Raw genomic sequence first — 19,764 nt, 5'->3', positions numbered from 1 at the left:
GGGAATATTTACAAGAGTTCTAGGTTATTGAAGCAAATTTAGCATCAGGAAAGCTAAGAACATAATCAATAACTCCCTTGGTCATAGAGTATGCATTTATTTTTGGTCTCATTTGACCAATTTGCTTCTCCCAGCTAACTCACAATTGATCTAATAACAGTTGCTAAGGGAATGTCATATGCTGATGGGCTTAAACCTAGATTGTATGCTGAGTGGGAAAGCAACAATACCAACTAAATCTTCTAAATCTTTTTCTCATATTTGTTTCTTGGATATTCATGAAACTTAATTTTTGAGATAAACTTTAGGGTTATTTTTAAACTTTGAAACAATCATATTATGATACTTGATAAGAATTACAGTGAGCATGCACAATTGTTAAATTTGCTGGTTTGAAATATATATGATGAAGTCAATCCCTTTCCTGAGGTTGATAAATATTCAGTTATATTTTTGTATGTATAGTCATTTAAATTTTTAAAATAACTCGGTGGTACTCATGGATCCCCTTTTGGGAGAAGCCGTCTGTGATACCCATCCATCTCGCACCCCAGGCAAAATTAGTTACTTCTGTTTACTATTTCCTCACCCTAAATAACTGTTACTGAAAGCATCACATTTGTAGATAACTATTTAAAAAATTAAATGAATTTATGAGGACAACAACTATATTTTATACATCTTGATATTTCTAGTTTTTAAGTGGATGTTGGGGGTTGAATCATGTCCCTCGTAAAGACATGTTCAAGTCTTAATCCCCAGTCCTATGGATGAGAAGCCATTTGAATATAGGACCTTTGAAGTTGTTACTAGTTAAAATGTGGCCAAACTGAATCAAGGTGGGCCATAATCCAGTATGGCCAAAGTCCTTTTAATAAAACTGGACACAGAAATAGAAAACCATAGAAGGAGAGAGAATGAGACAGATGGTGGTGTGACAGAAGCAGAGATTTAGAGACTGAGGTATGAATTGTTGGCAAGTCACCACCAAAATGCTACAGACTTCAGAGAAAGCGTGATCCTGCTAACACCTTGGTTTTGGACTTCTAGCCTCCAAAATCGCGAGACAATGAATTCCTATTGTTTAAGCCAACTAGTCTGTGTTACTTTGTTACTGCAGTCCTGGCAAACTAATAAATGGACTCTGCATGAATATTTGTTGATGGATAGAATATCAAATTAAAAATAGAATATAAAATAGTGCATATGTATTTTACAATAAAAGATATTGTGCATATGAACAAGGCCACATTATTTGATGAAATTGCATAGCTTGTTTGTAAATATTATTAAAATAGTATTACAAGTTATCAGTATTATATTAATTACTGCAAATAGTTTAAAATTTCCAAAATGAAAACAAAATTGAGAAAAAATGGAAAACAAACTGTGTATATAGGTAACAGTGCATTTGATTGGGGAAGAACATAAAGTCACAAATGTTCTAATATTTTAAATCAAACAGATCAAGCCCTATTCAAGGAACTCCTTTCTTTCTTTCTTGGTGTCTTTCTTCCTGAGGCAGTATTAAGAAGGAGAATGAGAAGAAGGGGAATCAGGGGAAGAAGAGGAATTCGGGGAAGAAGGAGAAGGAGGAGGAGGATAAGGAAGAGGAGGAGGAAGAGGAGGAGGAAAAAGAAAAGCTTAGGGCTCATTCAGTCTGCAGGATACAATATAGGTAGAATTATCTTTGACTAGAAGTGAAACTCAGATATTCCCTACTGTAGATTTTGAAATCAGTCTCAGCAGAGATGGCTAAACCCTGGGGAGTGGAGAACATGCATGGTCCCTGTGTGGTCGTATTTTTTATCTTATTATTAGAACTAGAGTTCAAAGCTGCTGTCTAAAGCTTGTAATTATGATCACTACAAATCCTACCAGATGCTGATTTTTCCATATCCCAGTTGCCTGAATGCTTCAACACTTAGTTATTTCATCAATCAGGGAAACAATCTACCATAATCCAGACCCTCTTATGAACCTTAGAGATTTGGCAATAATGGACAAAGTCCCTGCCATCAAGGAACTTAAGTTTTGGGTGAAGGGTTCGAACAAAAATCCAAAGAACAAATATATAAATAAAATAATTTCAGCTCTGATAAAGGCCATGAAAAAAGATGTAATAGTCTAATGTGATATAATATGATTGGGTTTGGAAGACTTGGTTTTTGCTGTAAGATCGGGAAGGTCTCTCCGAAAAAATAACATTTGAATTGTGACCTGAAATGATGAGAAGTCACCCTTGGGACTATTACTTGGAAGAACAGTCCAAGAAGAAGCAACATTTTATTGCAAAGGCTTTGAGTGGGGAAGGGGAGGAAGCAACATAGCTGGAGTATAGTGAGCAAGGGGTAGAGAGGAAGGAAATGCAGCCAGAGACATAGACTCCAGATTATGTGGAGGGTTTGAAACCAGTAGAGAGTTTGGATGATATTCCAATTGCAATGGGAACATTTTAGGTGGGGATTGAGGCGATCTACACCTACTTTAAATAGCTCACTCCGGCTAGTGTCGGGGGATGGGCTGTTGGGAAGTTTCTTTTACAAGTCTAGGTAAGGACTGATATTATTTGAACTTGGGTTTTAGCAGTGAAGATGATGGTATTATACTGTCAAATAAATCAAAGATGTAGTTACATTAACATGCTGTTTTACTTGTGTGCAAGAGAAACAAATCAAAATATGGATTTCTTCTATCAATGGAAAAATAACATTTATATGAAAGAAAAGGGAAAGAGGGAAAAAGAAGAAAGAAAAAAAAAAAACTGACATTCTGGGAATATGATCTTTGTTTCCCGCTCCTTGTGTAAGCTGATGATTATCTGGCAACTCACAGAGGCCAGTCAGGGTACTCTGCCTTTGGGTGGCTGTATGGCTCATCAGAGAGAACAATTTCAGTTATTTATGGAGTCTTCAAAAAGCCTTGAGATTCTAACCATAAATTATATATGACGGGCTATGCTTGTAGGATCACAGGTCTTTGTTAGACCACAGGTCAGTCAGGCCAGGTCTGCACCATTTCCTGCAATGGGATTTCCCACAAAGCATGTTGCAGGGCATAATCTTGTACATGTCATTTTACACACATAAACGTGTATCCGTAGCATACATACTGACAACTGGAGTTACTGGATTGAAAGATAAGTGCCCTTTTAAATTTGAGAGAAGTTGCCATATATTATTCTCCACAGAGGTTGCTCCAGCAACACAGAAGAGGTAGCCGGCCCTTGCCTACATGATGTATCAGACATTTTCTCTTTATCTCTACATCGTATTTAATTTCTGTTCTTTCAATACAAGATCAGTTTGTTTAGAATGCATAGGAATATTTTTCACATCATAAAGCCATCTCTATTCAGATTTCTCATTTTCACAGACCTGATGAAAAGAAACATTTCTTTATATACTACCACAAGAAAAATACATTTAAGTGTGGTAATAAATGCAGCTGACCATGAACTCAAATATGGAGATGCAAAAAGGAGGGATGATGAAAATGACAAAACGGCATGCAGAGCCTAGCTCTTCCTCAGCAACAACCAATGGTTGCCTTGACAGAATTCATATTTTTAAATATCAACAACTATTTCAACTAAACATATAAACCTAATTCTTAGAGTTAATGCTCTGATGCCCAAATAAAACATGCTAGTCACTTCACAGTCTTCCTTGTTGTGTTCTCTACTCCAGAAATTCCAAACTGGTATGCCAAGGCACATGCATGCACCAAAGCACCTTATTTACCATGGATGGACTACAAGTAAGTCCCTCTTTGTCAGGGAAGACAGAGCCCCCATTGACTCTGAGTCATCTCCAACTGTAACCTGCTTTATATGGACTCCTAGGATGGTGGCACAGAGATTTGGGTCTGATGGCATTTCACTTTGCATCTGCAGATTGCTACTCAATGAGGAACAACCGGCACTCATTGTTCTGCCTCAGCCATAAAGATCCTCAACTAACTGGAATCTTCTTAATTAGCCAGAAGCATCATAGGCCACTTCCCATCATCGGTAGGGGTCCATGACGGGTCCATATTGGAGGAGTTCACTTCTAAGGTGCCTGAGCAACACAACTACAGTAGGAAGTCCATGTAGTCAATGGAAGATGGGTGGTGCCTGGAGGCTAAGTGGAGTCTTCTGGAGGGTAGAGTTCTCTGACTTTAAGTATATGCTGCTTTTTGTAGCTTGTGTGAACTTTTAGTAGCATGTAAGTTCAAGTTAGCTGCAGGGGGACTTCTTTAACCATGCATATGCCATCCAGCAAACCAGAGATTCGTGATTAATTTGATATACTGTATTTGACATGAAAATATTGAATACGATTTGAAGCCCAGTTGCTTTTTCACAAGAAATTTCAACATTATAATTGTTAGTAGAAGAAAAGAAAGTTGTTCAGTTCTTCAGGAATAATTCTAATTGTAAGGTTTTAATGGCACAAAATAGGTTTTCAAATATTTTATGACGTATTTTTGTTAGCAAAATGTCTTTATACAGGGATGATCAGGAACTTGGCAGATTCTCATTGAAAGTCTTGATTAGGATTGCACATGGATGTCTCAAATATAAAACCTGATATGACAAACTCCAGTACACAAATGCAAATTGAACTTTATTTTAAATTTTGAAATATTTTGGTTTGAAATTTCATACAAGGTCATTTGATTCCCTAATAACTTGTATTTTTAATTTTATAAAAGGAAAATGTAATTAATTTTGTTAAGCAAGTCTGATATAAACATGTCTAAATACTCAAGGTTATCATTAGTAACATTATTTTCTCTGATGCCATATAGAAAATCTTCAGAAGCACAGTTCTATCTTTCTCCACATTAGTGGATATCTCATGTCCCAAACAATTATAACCAAAAGTGAATTTGAAAGTGACTCTTCTCAGAACAAAGCAGATTTGCTCAGGTTGAATTATTTTCTCCACATTAGCCATAGAGGTGGGTGGCAAATTTTCAATGATGCTTTCTTTTGTTAAAAGAAATAAATGAAAATGTTTAATCTTCTTGAGATATAAAAGCCATGTTTTTTAATGCAATCTTGTGGGGGGCAGACCTATTGTGGGTGGGCTCTGTTGATTAGGCTGTTTCCATGGAGATGTGACCCACCCAGTTGTGGATGGGACCTTTTGATTAGACTATTTCCATGGAGGTGTGACCCTGCCCATTCAAGGTGGGTCTTGTTTAGTTTACTGGAGTACTTAAGAGAGCTCACAGAGAGAAGGAGCTCAGAGAAGCCAAGAGAGACATTTTGGAGAGAAGCTAATATATGTAATCCAGAGTTTGCCTCTGGGGAGAAGCTAAGAGCTGACACAGACCAAGATGCTTGGAGATGCAGATAGGAAGGCATTTGGAGATACTAAGCTAAGAGATGAAGCCCAGAGTTTGCTTTGGAGAAGATAAGTGAGAACTGAGAGATCCTTAGAGAAAAAATGCCCAGAGGCATTTTGGAGACAGCTGTTGAAACCAGAACCAGGAGAGAAGCTAAGATAAAATCCAGAGTTTGCCCTGGGGAAGCTAAGAGAGGACCCCCAGATGTTTTGAGAGAAACAAGCAGGGATACATAGGAGCTGAGAGAGATGCTAAGAAAGAAGCCTGGAGACATTTTGGAGAAAGCAACAGAAACCAGAAGCTAACCCTGGGAGAGGCCCAGCATGTGCCTTTCCATGTGACAGAGGAACCCCAGATGCCATTGGCCTTTCTTTAGTGAATGTATCCTCTTGTTGATGCCTTAGTTTGGACACTTTTATGGCCTTAGAACTGTACATTTGTAACCTAATAAATCCCCTTTATAAAAGCCAGTCCATTTCTGGTATTTTTCATTTTGGGCAGCTTTAGCAAACCAGAACAAAGTCTAATAAAAAAATCCAAAAAGAAAAAAGAGTATCTCTGTAAAATATAGGAATGTGGTAATAATGATTCTATAATGTATGGAAGCCCAGTAAATGGATTGTTTGTCCCAAATATTATTCTAGTACTGAGCATTCCCGAGTGGACAAAGCAAAGTTCCTGCCCTCATACAGCCTGTATTCTAGTGTGGGGGAGGACACACTGAACATATAATTAAGTGCATATATAATGCAATATACATCAATCATAAGCGCAATAACCTCAAAGCAGGGTGAGCAGCTAGAGTAACAGAAGCTGCTATGTAGAGTTCTCAGGGAAAACCTCTTAAGAGTGGAATTCTGAGCAAAGACTTAAAAGGGTGAGTGAACAAACCACATGAGTATCTGGAGAAATAGCATTCGGATCTGCAGGAACTATTGGACATGATACAGACTTTGGCTTATTCTAAGTACCATGGTATAAGGTTGGAGAATTGAGAGCAGAGGCCTCACAAGATTTTATTATTTAGAAGTGCTATTCAGTGAAAAATAGAATTTATCAGGCAAGAGTTAAAAAGCTGGGATGCCAGTTAGAGAACTCTTGCAGCTGCTGAGGAGAAAGATAACAGTGGTTGAATGAGATGCCAGAAGCATCAAATACTAGGTGTATATTAGGGAGAAATTCAGGATTTCTTGATGGGTTAGATGAGTTTATGGAAAAATAAGAGTCAAGAGTAAGTGGGTGAATTGTGGTACCATTTATCAAAATGGGAAACACTGGGAAATCAGGTTTGAGAGGGAAAAACAAGAGTTCTTTTCTGGAAATGTTAATTTGAAAAAGAGATATTATGTAGTCTGGATATTCACATCAAGGGAGAGTAGCTCCAGAAATGTAAATCTGGGAGTCATTAGCATATAAATGGCATGTAAAGTCATGGGATTAGATGAGATCACCTAGAAAGTGAGAACTATAGAGGAAGAGGAAAAGAGGGCCCTAGACTAAACTCTAGGACAACTTGATGTTTGGAGGTCAGGAAGCAGAACGGACACAGCTACAGCACATGAGACTGATAAATGTTGGCCAGCGTGGTAAGGATTCCAAAAGAGATAGATTCCCAGAAGTCAGTGGAATAAAGTGTTTTCAGAAGGGGAATAACCAACAATTTACAATGTTTCTAGGAGATCAAGCAATTGGTGGACTGACGATCGACCTATTTGGTAATATGGAAGGAAGTCAGTGGTGACCTAAGAAAAAAGATTTCAACAGAGCAATAGGGGTAAAGACACAATTACAGTGTTTACTGAGAAAGAAGGAAAGAGGAAATTGGATTATAAGTATAGACCATTGTTTTGAGATGCTTTGCTGTAACCAAGAACGTAGAAATGGGGGTGTGGGAGGTTGGGAATAGCACAGCTGAAGTGGAAGTGGGGTCAAGAGTGGTTTAATTTGTTTGCTTTTAAGATGGGAGAATTTATAATTTGGTTGTAATAATTATTTAATAAAATGAAACAGAATCATGCCTTATGTACTTTTACAGGCAATACATATTCTAGCATTGTAAAAGTCACCTAATTTAGATTCATTATCATGCCCTTCTATCAGTAATGGTAGTATTTTCCACTTTAGCTAGCACAATCCAATAAGGAAAAAATATCTTGAGTAATAAAGTTAAAATTCAATGCCTGTGTATCACAGAGATTATTTGATATCTCATGGTTCTTTCAGGTTGTTACAAATTTCTACCCTCACCAAAAATTAATAATAGATAAGTATTATGTTACCCAGCCATAAAATTCAGCAATAATTAATGCTTGTTTGAAATATTCATAGACAATAAATGCATAGCTTTTAATATAATTCTCTAACTAGCAAATATGTTTATTTAAATAATTATAATTCACTCTATATTAACATGTGATCACAGGAAATGTATTAGATAAATATACCCACACTCAATTATTTATTTTGAAGGAAACACTTGCAAAGAAAATAAGTAGAATACATAAATACTTTGCATACATAAGTAGCACACCAAAATTTTCAATAGTTGCTGAATGTTTCTGCTTAAACTAACTCCACACCAAAAAAGAAAATGTCAACCTTCAAATAAATGGCATTTATTACCATCCATGAGACATGACAGAGTAAATAAGTTCTGTCATAAATATACTATATGGAAGCTTCTATATATAGAAGCAAAAGTATATGCTTTATATGTGAGTCGTACAAGAGAGACGCTTAATAGAAACTCCATGTGAGATAAATCTCAAAAGAAGTCAATGTAGTTTCTGTTGCCATTACACACTCAAAAAATAATTGAGAAGATTATTACCTGATTAATTAGCAATTAATTACAATTAAAATTAAATAAATGTAAAAATCAGAACAAGTAAACCCACATATGGGAGATTTTGAGGTTTTGAGGCAGAAAAATTTTTATGCACACTCCCTTACCTTTCTCCCATTATTTTAAAAACATTTATGAGAAACTAATGGGAGGATTTCATAGGTCAGACCTGGAAGCGGCAACATACACCCTTTCCACCTACTCTGGTGACAGAAACTCAGTACCTGGCAAACACCTTACTTCAAGAGAGGTTAAGGCATGTAAGCTAGGTGCACCCCAAAAGAAAAGGAAACAGACTTGCTAAATATGCCATCCATTCTGCCATAAATGACAAGTAGAATTTTTGCATCTGTCAAATCTCTTATTTTGCTGAATACGCATATTTATATTGTATGTGTATATGCATAATATAAATATGCATATTGATGTAATTATAAATTCATATAAATACATACGTAAATACATATATCTTTGGGGTGCTTACTCTGTTCTGAGTACGGTGTTAACTGCTTCATGCACATTTTGTCATGAATCCTCTCCAGCCTCCTATGAAGTAGATGCTATCATTATCCATATTTTATCAGAATCTTTCTTTGTCCTCGGACATAGTTTTATTTTTAGAGAGTATTGCTTAGACTGTGCTGTAGCACTGATTGTGTCATGTGCATTGACAGGCTTGACAATGTGTACGGATGTCAACTGTATGAATAGACTAATGTCAGATCCTCCCTCCTAAATATTCCTTTCCTTTATATATCTGCCCACTATCTGATTTCCTTTGGTCTTAGAAACTGGAGTAATTTTCATCATGGTTATAGATGAAATATATTTATTTATAGGTATTTGGTTTCATAAGCAATTATATTGGGATTTCTGGTTTATCTGAATTTATTTCATGAGAAATTGGGCAATACCTAGATATGCTTTATGATTCACATGACACTTGATCCTCCTTACCTTTCTGCATTCTGGCACTATCTAGATTTTATATATATTCCTCTGTGCCCTGATAACATATTTGCCCTTGGAGACAGCACTCTCCTTTAGTCTTATAAGAAGTGGAACTCAGCCAAATGTCCTAAGGATTCCGTAAGTTAGCTATTTATGCCAATCTGCTGCCTGCTCAGTGAAGCCCTTTTCCTCTTTCTCTTGGCTGCCCCACTCAATAAATTGGCCTCCTGTTTATGCTAAAGAAGTCACTAGGGTATTTACACAAGTCTATTACCTGGGAAGTACTCTGCTCACCAGAAAATAAATTACATACAAAATAATGATGACCTGTCCTACATAGTTTACATACATCCTATATAATCTACTTCTTTACAGGTAAAGTATAGCATATATTAAGGCAACAGCATGGAAATGAATGATGACTTTTCATTTTACATGCCAAGTTATACTATATATTGACTATAAAGAGTAATTTGCTTTTATTGCTGTTTTAAAGGTCTTTAATTAATTTATTATCAAGAAGGCCCAATGATATTGGTTAATATTGGTATCATGTCTGACCTGAGTGAAAAAGATACTGAATGTTTTAGTATTCAAATTATTTGTGGTCTAGGATTTAAACCTTCAGAATCATATTTTGATTCTTCATTTTAATTTTTCTGTTCATGGTAGGTTATCAGTCATGCATGCATTTTCAAAATTGATAATCAAGGTCAAGTGAATTCACAAGGGATAAATATCAATATAAAGTAAAATGCTCAGATTTTAAAAATACCATCCAATCAGTTTGAGAAATGTATGTATTCCTGACACACAAAACATTTCCATCATTCCAGAGAATTCCCTTCTTTCCTTTCCCAGTTCATACCCTCCTAAAGCAATCAGTGATTTGATTTCTATCATTGTGGTTAGTTTTGCCCATTCTAGATTTATGTATAAATAGTAATGTACAGTACATATTTTTCAGTTCTTGTGTCTTTCGGTCAATATAATTTTTGAGATTCATACATATTGTTGCATGAATCGTCAGTATTTTTCCTTGTTGTTGCTAAGTAGAATACTATTCAGTATTCTAATGAATGAATATGTAACACTTTGTTTATCCATTCTCCTACTGATAGACATCCAACTGCTTCCAGTTTTTGGTGATTATAAATAAAGCTGCTATAAACATTATTGTTCAAGGCTTTTTATGGACTTCTGTTTTCATTACTCTGGGTCAATACCTATGAGTGGAATTGCAGTTCATGGGTTAGATGTGTGTTGAAGTATTTATGAAACTGCCAAATAATTTTACAGATGGTTGTGCCATTTTACACTACACAAGCAATGTCCAAGAATTCCGGTTGCTGTGCATCCTCTCCATCATTTGGTGCAGTCAATCTTTTCCATTTAAGCCATTTTCAGTGGTTATATAGTTCAATATCAAGTTATTTTCATTTGCATTTTTCCAATTACTAACAACATGGAGCACATTTTTTCATGTGCTTATGGTCTCTTTAAATATTTTCTCTTGTGAAGCGATATTAACCATATTTAAATTGTATTATTGGTGTTTTCATTATTGAATTGCATATTTGCTGAGCATTACAAATAACTATGTATATAAATATACATGTCTATAAAAAATATATGAAAAAAATTGCCATGTGTCAACCAATTAAAAATATCTCTACCTACATTGTTAGTCTATAAGTATAGAATCCTATGTGTATTTTATAGCTGATGTTTTTTCAGCAAGAGAACCTTGAAAAGTCTTTTTTCTATTTTCATAGAGTGTGTACCAAAGTAAGTACAGATGAGCTTAGGTTCTGTCATCAGTAATCATATTTAAAGCAATTATCTAACTCTGTGACTATTAGCCTGCCAATCCATAGATACCATTGCCTGCTGCTGCCAAGAATAGAATATTGCTAAGACGTTTCAATAATATTGTCTGCACAAGGTCAAGAAGTAATCAGGTTTAATAAGGTAGGTGATGCAGCATCACAGTTTAGAGTTTTGCTTCTTTGCTTAGTGGTACATAATTCCAAACTGGTTTCTTATTCCTATCAGAGGCAGCCACTATTTAAATGTGTATGGATATTTAATAATTTATCCCAATATCACTAATAAATGGTCCCAAAAAGATGTTATTCAATTTTTCAAGACAACAAGGGCAGATATATATAGGATGCAGTGGATTTTGCAAGTGTTTCTATTGTTTTTTACCAGTGTTTTTCAACAAAAATAACTTCTCAAGTGTAAAATAGTTTCACAAATTCTATCAAAGTGTGTAAATTGGTGTTCTATCCAAAATTGGTATGAAGTCTTTTATGAATTCTATCAAACTATAGTATCAAATACAATTTGCCAAAAATTTATAAATATTATAGGAAAAAGTAAGTCTGCATGTGTGTATGCTTCTAAAGAAAATAACCTCGGAACTAATTCAAAATTAGGCTCAATTTTTTTTTAGTTGCTCTGAGCAGTCCTTTATTATGATTGTAAATTAAAGCCTTTCGTGGCCATTCTTTTAATTGTTTATAACAATATGAACATGTTGTGCTTTTTTGCCTTATAATTTTTCTGAGAATTTTACAAAATACCTTAAAGCAATATTCTCCACCTCCCTCATAGACCACAAAAGTCATTTTGACAATACCTTAAGGAAACCCAAGGAAGATTCCATTGCAGATTTACAAGCACGAACTTGAGAGCCTTTGTCCACTGCCCCTCTGTGTTCAGGTGGGTTCTGATGGAACAGAACTCGCAGATTTCAGAACTCTCTCCCTGTTCTTGTCATTTGACAATTTGACTGCTGTGTGTTTGGACATGGGTCTCTTCAAGTTATTCTGTTTGGGGTTCCTTGGGTTCTTTAATGTGTATATTCATATTTTCCATTAAATTTGTAAAGTTTACTGTCATTTTTTCTCTGAAATTTTCTTCTATCTCTTTCTCTCGTCTCCTTCTGGAACCCACATAATGTGTGGTTCCAGCTGCAAGGTTAAAGCAGTGTTTTATGTACAAGGGAGTACCAATAAAATTAAATGCCAATTTCTCATCAGAAACCATGGAGGCAAGAAGGCAGTGAGAACAAATATTTAAAGTGCTGCAGAAAAACAATGGATGAACAAAAATGTTCTATCTGATGAGACTGTGTTTCAAAAATGAGGGGGAGATTAAAATATTCCCAGATAAACAACAGCTGAGGAGTTCATCACCACTAGATCTGCCTTACAAGAAATGATAAAGGGAGTTCTTCAGAATGAAAGGAAAGGGCACTAGGATTGAAGTGGCATAAAGAAATAAATATCTCTGGTAAAGGAAAGTAGAAATAGAAGGAAACTTCCTCAAAATGATAAAGAGCATATATGGTGGAACTCCAATCCATAGCATTCTTTGAAATTTGCTCTATGGCTGCTTGTTGAATTGTGATTTGAGAGCTATCATCTTTTTCTACATATGTTATATTTCACAATAAGGAAATAACTGAAACTGTGGCACTGTAACCCATAATATTCATTGAAATTTGCTCACTAACTACTTGATAAATTGCAGTTGGAAAGTGATTACTTCTATGTATATATGTTATATTGTACAATAAAAAATATGAAAAAAGAGCATATATGAAAAACCCACAGCTAACATCCTATTTAATGAATGAATGAACCTTCCCCACTAAAATCAGGAACAAGACCAAGAGGCCCACTGTCACCACTATTACTCAATATTGCGCTAGAAATTCTAGTCAGAGCAAGAATTAGGCAAGAAACATAAATAAAAGGCATACAAACTTGAAAGGAAGAAGTAAAACTTTTCCTATGTGTAGAAGACATGATCCTATACATAGAAAATCCTGAAAACTCCACAACAAAGCTACTAGGACTAATTAATTCAGCAAAGTGGTGGGGTACAGGATCAACATGCAAAACAACATTGTTTCTGTACACCAATGATGAACAACCTGAATAAGAAATCAAGAAAAATTCCTATTTTAAGTAACAACACAAGGGATCAAATATCTAAGAATAAATTTAACATGTGTGTAAAGGATTCACATGTGGGAAACTACCAAACATTGCTAAAAGAAATAAAAGACCTATATAAACAGAAGGACAACTCATATTCATGAATTGGAACAATAAATATTATAAAGCTGTAAATTCAACCTAGTGCAATTTATTCATTCAACACAATCTCAATCAAAATTCTAACAACCTTTTTTGCAGAATGGAAAAGTGAAACATCAAATATTAAACTTATGGGAAAGCGTAAGGGTCCCTGAACAGCCAGAAATATCCTCAAAAAGAAGAACAAAGTTGGAGGACTCACTAGGCCCTATGTAAAACTTACTACATTAATCAAAACAGTATGGTATGGGTACAAGTACAGACAGAGATGAATAGAATCAAATTGACAATTAAGATGTAATCTCTCACATCTATGTCCAATTGGCTTTTGACAAGGATGCCAAGTTCACACAATGGGGAAGTAATTGTCTCTTCAACAAATGGCGCTGGGAAAACTGTATAGTCATATGCAAAGAATGAAGGTGGAATCCTACCTCACACCGTATACAAAAATCAACTCACAATGTAGCAAAGACCTAAATATGAGAACCAGGACTGTAAAATTCCTAGAAAGAAGCATACAGAAACATCTTCAGGACCTTGTGTTAGGCAATGGTTCATGAAAGGGAAAAGCATGATAGTAGTGTGTATAGATCTGTGATGACTATTTTTATGCTATTACTCATTTTGAATGAGCTGAGTCAATTCTGATTCAGTTATTTTAGGAAGTTAATTTATGGGAGGAACCAGGGAAAGCAAAGCTAGGAAGATTTGACTTTTGTTCACAATGAAACTTTGTATGTTACAGAGTTGTGCATATTTGTGTGAGATATTTTAGCATATGTTCTTCACTGTCCACAAAAGATTGACATGGGCAAGCTGTTCAGAATTCACGTTTTCTCTCCACTTTTCTTTGTGATTGACAAAGCACACCATGCAATGATGGCATTTTCGTGTTTTCTCACTTACATCTAACTCTTCTATTAATCTATGGAGCCACTAAGAGTATAGGGATAATACTATTCTCAGCACATACACCTTGCTCTATTTAATCTATCTAATTAAAAAGACTAAGAGAGATTGTGCTCATTGTGCACCATTTTCATTGGAAAACTGTGGTGTTTTGCTGGCTTTATTTGAACTCTACAGTGGCACACACCCCGGTGTTATGGAGTAAGCCTGTTTTCTTATACCCTAATGCAACCTTCATTGAATTTGACAGCCTTTCCTTGTATGTTATTTGTTTGGAGGATAAATGACTCCTAGTTTCATCCAAGATGGGTTTTGTATTTTTGATTTTTAGATTTTTTGTCATTTGGGATGATTTACACAAGAAGAAAATGACAGAGATGCCTTTAAAATACCATCTTGAAATTTGAAGCACATAAATATGTTTTTTTTAATTAGAGAAGTTGTGGTTTTACAGAAAAATCATGCAGATAATACAGCATTCCCATGTACCCCCCACCTTCACACACAATTTTCCCTATTATTAACACTTTGCATTAGTGTGGTACCTTTGTTACAGTCTATGAAACAATATTATTACAATTATACTATTAACTATAGTCCATAATTTATATTGGGGATATGATTTTAAAGGTTAATTTTCCTTTTCCCATCTCCTCCTTAAGTATGTAAGGTAAAATGACATGGAATCCTAATGTTCACCACTTATAGGGAACTTTAAGAAGTTGCCAGGTGTGACCAGGCAATCTAGCTAGTTCAGATTCTATCACCTTTACCGTCTCATACTCTTATGACCATTCTCAAGAAAATTATCAGGAGATCCTGGGGCCTATGTTTAGGCTTTGAGGCATGAATATTAGCATCATAATATTAGAAAGGAGAGATAGATGCTTCCACACCAAGCCCCAAGGGAGTGCTGCAGGAAGGCAGAGAACACAACCCGCTGCAAGAGAGAGACCTAAAAGAAAGGCCACTGGTTTGGAACCAGGCCAGTTTTTTAGCATAGGGCTCAGAATGAAGTACATGTTAGAACTGCACAAATGACTTTCCCTTGCATGCCTGGAGGCCTTTCCATTAGCAAGGATCTTAAAGAGCAAGAATATCTTGTATGCCTGAAAAAGCTAAGAAATCATTTGCATGCAGCAAGACAACTGTGTGCTGCCACAGAGTTTGTACATTATTCCTCTCTAGGGGTGCAGGCTATATGAACTGTGAAGTGATCTTATCTAGGCCATTCCAGCTCTGCTGGAAGATCTCTCACTTCCCAAGAGAAGACCTTCATATGAGTTTTCTATTGTTACTTGCATCTTAAAACAACACAAATTCATCATCTTACAGTTCTGTAGGTCCGAAGTCTAGTATGGGTCTCACAGGGCTAAAGTGAAGGTGACTTTATGCTGCATTCTTTTCTGGAAGCTCTAGGAGAGAATCTGTTTCCTTCTCACTTAGGTTGTTGGCAGAATTCAGCTCTTTGTGGTTGCAGGATCAAAGTCCCGTTTTCTTGCTTGTTATAAAGTGAGGGTGGGTGCCAGCTTCTAGAGACCACTGCATTTTTTGACTCATAGCCCACTTCCTCCATCTTCAAAGCCAGCCATGGAGGGTGGAGTCTGTCTAAACTCTCATCTCTCCGATCAACTTTTCCACCTTCTTCTGATTTTAAGAGCACATGTGATTAGATTGAGCCTGCCCAGGTTATGTGGGATAATCTATCATAAAGTCAATGGATTAACAACCTTAATTCTATATGCAACTTTAATTGTCCTTTGGCATGTAAACTAGCATATTTGTAGGTTCTGGGGATTAGGGTGTAGGAATCGTGGGAGTGGGCATTATTCTGCCTACTACAGCCTTCCTTCACTTGAACATAAAGGGAAAGAACTAGAAGGAACAGGTCATTTGTATCAGGAACCACACTGTAGGTAAGAAAGGGCAGTAACCAGCAGGCCACGAGTGAGATCAGAATGGGGAGAGGATGCACCCAAGTGTGGGGGCCTGTGGTGATATCACATCTGTTCCTTGGTCTCACCATGCTTCTCACCTTCAGACCTTCACACAGTGTGTTTCTTTTCACTGGGAGCTTCTCTTCATCATTTACCTACTGTTCCAGTTTGCTAATACTGCCATTGTGCAAATACCAGAAATGGATTAGCTTTTCAAAGGGGGTTCATTTGGTTACACAGTTACAGTCTTAAGGCCATAAAGTGTCCAAGGTAAGGCATCAGCAATAGGGTACCATCACTGGAGAAAGGCCATTGGTGTCTGGAAAACCTTTGTCAGCTGGGAAGGAATGTGGCTGGCATGCACTTGCTCCCAGGTTGCGTTTCAAAATGGTGTTCTCCAAAAACGTTGCTCTTGGGGCATTTTGTCTTCTCTTAGCTGCAGCGTCTCCTCAAAATGTCACTCTCAGTTGCTCTGTGGTCTCTCTGTTTGTGAGCTCTTTTTATAGGACTCCAGTGAAATAATTTAGACCCACCCTGAATGGGTGGGGTAAAAGCTCCATGAAATTATCCAATCAAAGATCTTGCCTATAGTTGATTGAGTCACATTTCCATGGAAACACTCAATCAATGGGTTCCAACCTAATCAACGCTAATCCATCTGCCCCCACAAGATTGCATCAAAGAACATGGCATTTTGGGGGACGTAATACATCCAAACTGGCACAACTACCTAACTCCTACTCATCCATTACAGGCCAGCTTAGAGTTTCTTCCTCCAGGAAGCTTCCCTGAACATGCCCATCTGTATTTCTGTGTCATCCTGAACTATCCCTCCACCCTTACAACCAATGCATAATATGTTGAATCCCCCTCTACTCCATAAATGCAAAGAAGGCATGGAAGTCTTTTTCTTTCTCCTGATTACATTTCCTGTTCTTAGCACAATGTCTGGCTCCTAGTATATGTTTAATACCTATTTGCTGAATGAGAGACTCACCAACTGGAGTCAATCACAGGAGCATCCTGGGCTTTAGTGCTACATTAACCTGCATCATCCCTGACCCTAGCCAGAGAAAGGAGACCAAACCATTTTTCTGGGGGAGTCAAGCATTGATGAGAGGTAGGAGGGGCTTTACAGTCTCATCAAATTCAGAGGGGGTTTGAGCCAAGTAACACTCCTATTGTAAGCAGAGCTTTGGACTTCCCCTATAACTAGAAATTAGGAAAAAGTGATTATATATTGCCCTCAGAGATCTAGACTTGAAGTCTCAAGCTTGCATTTGAACCCAACTCTGACCCTTTCTGGGTTTATAGACCATGAAAACAAGTCATATAATCTTCATCCAATTTCTTCACAGTGTATAGAAATGTATTACACCAAAATCTGAAAATTGCTGCAGCATGTAAGATATTACTGGTCTAAATAAGGAATGAGAGCTTTAGGCATTGTTAACTTTGAGTGGACCAAGGAGTAATTACATTATCTGATTAAAGTGATCTCTCTCAAGTTATCTGTATATTTATATAGTGCCTGTTATTGTGGTATTTGGATACTAGGACAGGCACAGGCTATTCTAGCTAAATTAATTACCCAGGAGTTGGCGGAAAGCCATCCTTTTCCATTCCATCTGTACTAGAATCAGGAGGGAAATAATTCTTTCATTTTTCAGCTTCACTCTTTCAAGAGTTGGGATGGGGAGGATAGTTAGGCTAGAAACTGATCTTTCTTTATCTCCAGAAAACTCTGATACCTGCATGACATCAGATGAAAGGAGGAACCATTCACAGCATGTGTCTTCCTCTAGATGGACCTTTTCTGATGTCCTTTTGTCTCTCCCCAGGAACACAGCCACAGAGAGTCTGCATAAGGCCATATCAAATCAGGTCACAATCCATCCTTTTTTGGAGAAAATAAAATGTTCTATATCTTAAATATAATGTAGAATAAAACCTACTTATGTTTTACTCAGTCTATTATGACTAAAACTGTCACTCAGGAACTATTCAGTGTCTTATTTGAATTCCAGAGTTACATTGCCCCTTTTTACCACATGGCCAACTACTTCTCCAGTTTTGGAGTTAATTAAAAAAGTACTTAAGAAGTTTGTTAAACAAGCAGATTCTGGAGCTACATAGAGAAACTCGTTACTGAGATGTGATGCAAGAATCTGTATGTTTAACAGTCATCCTTAAGAGATTTTTAAGTAATTCTTAAGTAATTTTGAAGTTTGAAAATGATTGTACTATGGAGTCTTTTATGGTCCCTTCACCCTGTAAGATTGTGGGACCCCAAAATGGTCCCACAGGCCACCCTTACAAATACGGTAGTTCTAGTGCCTATCTTTAAATATTTCTTGGGCTAAGAAGTTTCACACTTTCGCCTCTGACCTGGTGTCATGACGGATAACCCTGCTGATATGTGGCAGTTCTATTATAAGGATGCCATGAAGAGCCCTCATTTCTCTCCTCCCGTGTAAGCAGGGACAAAGCAGCAACGAGAAGGGCTCACAGTCTCAGGAAGCTCTTGGCAGCATCAGGACGAGTCATCACCATAAACACTGCAGCCACGGCCCCATCTCCGTGGGTGCACCTTGGATGCACCTGTGTCCATCCATGGCTTGGGTTATTACCTTTCAAACCCCACTCATCTATAAAAGAAGTAGTCTGAAGGTGGGAGCCAGAAATACCATGAAGCATGGTTTAGTTTCCCAAAGGGAGGCACCAACTTCTGCTTCCCAAGCCAAGGGTCAGATCAGCCCCACGGTATAAGCACACAAATGAGAAGAGATGAGTTGTGAAATAATTTGGAAGTAAAATTTACTTTTGCATTTAAATTATAATCCTTTATCAGAAAAAAAACCTCTTAAGTAATAAAACAAAGTAAATTAGTTAATGCACTACAAAGTAATTGGAATTTGCCCAGTGGCACTTTCTGTTTTCTGCAATATTTTTTGTCTCCAAAGAGAACTAAATTGATTGAGCTTATAAAGCCACAAAACAAAATAATAAGCTAGTAAAATAGATCTTCTTAATGTTGAAATTAAAATGAATAATCAATACCATTTAGCCTTTTCCCTAATGATCTATTCCTGAAAGTAATATTTGAATAGAAAACTCTGTAATAATTATTGAACCCCATGAGGAACTCTACATTAGGCCAGAATTGTATTTCTTATATGTTTCATTCTTATGTCATTATAAAAGCCTATATTTTCCATGAAAAAATAGAAGATAAAGAATTTGGATTTTGGTCCCCTATTCCCAGAATAAACTTGATTGGTATTAGTATGTAATAGTGGCAATAAAAATTACAAAGTACGCAGGCTTTGGAATCAAAATGACCTGCATTAAATCTCTGCACTCCCACTTAATAGTTTTATGGTTTGAACAAGAATTGCTAAGCCTCAATTTTCTTATCTGTAAAATGTAGAGGCTTTGTGACTTTTCTGTGAGAAGTGAGAACATAAAAATAATAGGTGTAGAAGTGCCCTCCTGGAGATTAAATTTGTCCAGCTGCTTTTCCTGCTTTAGCTAGTGAGAAGGCTGCTGGAAATTCTCCTTGCTTTCCTGAAGGGAAAATCACTTCTGAGGTGCTGAAGTGGCTTCCCTTTCATTTAGATATTATAAGAATAAAGTCACTGTCAAGGAAGAAGGGTATATGCACACTTTG

Source organism: Choloepus didactylus, chromosome 3 (genome assembly GCF_015220235.1).
Source record: "Choloepus didactylus isolate mChoDid1 chromosome 3, mChoDid1.pri, whole genome shotgun sequence".
Lineage (NCBI taxonomy): Eukaryota > Metazoa > Chordata > Mammalia > Pilosa > Megalonychidae > Choloepus > Choloepus didactylus.
Note: the sequence above shows the minus strand (reverse complement) of the source record.